Source organism: Pteropus alecto, unplaced genomic scaffold (assembly GCF_000325575.1).
Source record: "Pteropus alecto unplaced genomic scaffold, ASM32557v1 scaffold7, whole genome shotgun sequence".
Classification (NCBI taxonomy): domain Eukaryota; kingdom Metazoa; phylum Chordata; class Mammalia; order Chiroptera; family Pteropodidae; genus Pteropus; species Pteropus alecto.
In genome coordinates, this window is record NW_006494614.1 from 42,482,258 (window position 1) to 42,485,135 (window position 2,878).

Sequence of the window (2,878 nt, forward strand, 5' to 3'; positions counted from 1 at the left end):
TAGCATATTTTCTTTCATTCCCATTTTTTACTTGTAAGGTTGAATTATACAATGGAGCAAATATGCATGGCTGACCTTTGCATGCTGAGACTGGTTGGAGCATTCTCCAACATCTTTACAAGGTTTTACTCCTGTGTAGATCTCGCACTATTTTCTTAAAAGAGAATTAAGTTGAATGGTGAATTGGGTCAGTTCACAGGGAGAGAAAGCTCCCTGCCAAAGAGATAGAAACTTATCCTGGAGGCAGAGAAGCATCATTATGACTTGCTTAGAGTTAAATCTATTTAAAATAAGAATAGGACTTCTGATATTCAGTCTGGGATATAAGCAGCTTGGAAGTTGTCATTCATCCTAACAACAAGTATAAAAGCTGAACAAACTGAAAAATTAACAATTCTTCTTAGATCTGTCAGAGCAATGAAGTCACAGGGCAAATGCTGCCCCCAAATTGGGGAGACAGACAGGTAGATATTGAGAATCACACTTACTGGAGCAAAAACTCATGAACAGAAATCTCCCTGGGTACCAATTCCAGGGTAGGAAAACCTGAAGTATAATTGACAAATTACTGGAGGGTCAGTGTGGACAAATCTGAGAGATAAAGACTCCAAGGGACCTAATAATAGGAGGTTCCCATGCTTTCTGAGTTTTCCCTTCAGAATCTGTACCACATTCTTGCAGTGAATATTGGAGAGAAAAATTCCCTAACACTTTGGCAATGGGAAAGAAAAAGGAAATATTTTGAAATATGTCAAAGCATTCTGTTCTTCTCAACAAGGTCTGCCCTTGGGAGAAACTATTAACCAGAGCCTAACCTACTGGGCTTTTATAAGAGCCCAGCTGACCTAGGGGAAGCCCAGAAGAGCAACTCCAACTCACCCTAGCCTTACATGTGGAAGAAGAGAAATACTCAGTGTAGCCTCTGCTACCCATCCTGTCCCATCTAAGGAGTGGGGCAAAAACTGAGGATCACATGTGAAGTTAACAGTCCAGGGGCACAAACTTACTAAAAGACTAAGACCTAATCAGTCTCCCATGCCCCCCACACCTGACCACTTCATTACTAAAGGCTTATTTACCACAGTTCCTTTTACCCAGTACATCATGTCTGGCTATCAACAAAAAATTGCAAGGAATACTAAAAGGCAAAAATGACAACAACAACAACAACAACAACAACAACAACAACAGAGTTGAGGAGACAAGAACCAGACTCAGATATAATAGGAATGTTGGAATTATCAGATCAGAAATTTAAAAAAAAAACTGTGATGAAATTCTAAGGGCTATAATGGAAAAAGTAGACAACATGTAAGAACAGATGGGAAATGTAAGCAGCAAAATGGAAATTCTATGAAAGAATGAAAAAAGAATTGCTAGAATTAAAAAAAACACTGTAACAAATAAAGAATGCCTTTGATGGACTGGACTCATTAGTAGACTGAACACAGCTGAGGAAAGAATCTCTGAGCTTGAGCATATGCCAATAGAAACTTACAAACCTGAAAAGCAAAGAGAAAAAAAGACTAACAAAAAGAATTAAAAATCCAAGAATTGTGAGGCAACTACAAAAGGTGTAATAGGGCATTACATAATGATAAAAGATCAATTCTCCAAGACATGACAATCCTTAACATGCATACACCTGACAACAGAGTATCAAGTTATGAGAGGCAAAAACTTGTAGAACTGCAATAGAAATAGGTGTATCCATTATCACAGTTGGAGACTTCAACACTCCTCTATCAGAAATGAAGAAGTTCAGCAAGCAGAAATCAGTAAGGACATAGTTGAACTCAATGTCATCATCAGCACACCTTATTAACATCTATAGACTACTTCTTTCAACAACAGCAGATTACACATTCTTCTTAAACTTACATGGGACACTCACCAATATAGATCACATTCTAGGCCGCGAGACACATATTAACCAATTTAAAAAATAGAAATTATATAATGCCTGTTCTCAGATCACAATGGAATTAAACTAGAAATCAATAACAAATATAACTGGAAAATCCCAAAATACAGGAGATCAAACAACATACTTCTAAATAACACATAAGTCAAATTTCAAGAGATTAAGTAATATTTTGAACTAAATGAAAACACAACTTATCAAAATTTGTGAGACACAGTGCTTAGAGGGAAATTTATAGCGTTGAATGCATATATGAGAAAAGAAGAAAGATCTAAAACCAATAATCTAAGTTTCTACCTTAGGAAGCTAGAAAAAGAAAAGCAAATTAAAACCTAAATTAACAGAAGAAAAGAAATAAAAATTAGAGCAGAAATCAATGAAATCAAAAACAGAAAATCAATAGAGAAAATTAAAAAAACCAAAAGCTGTTTTTTTTGAAACCTACATGAAATAGACCAATTCCCTGAAAGACATGCTCTGCCAAAACCCACACAAGAAGAAACGGACAATTTGAATAGGCCTATATCTATTAAAGAAGTTAAATCAATAATTAAAAACATTCCTAATAGAAGACTCAGATGAGTTCACTGGTGAATTCAACTAAATATTTAAGGAAGAATTTATACCAATTCTCTACAATCTCTTCCAGAAGCTAGGAGCAGTGGGACTATTTCCTACTCATTCTATGGGGCCAGAATTACCCTAATACCAAAAGGAGACAAAGACATCACAAGAAAAGAAAACAACAGACAAATATCTCTCATGAATGTAGATACAAAAATATTTTAACACAATATTAGCAGCTGTGAAATGTGGAGCAGACCATATAGGAGCAGTGCTTTGTGTGAATATCAGGAGGATGGAAGTAACTGATGACCGGTTGAAGCAGTATCTCCAAGCCTGGGAAGACACCAGCAGATAACAACAGCTTTGATATCCTTTCAGATGCTCTAC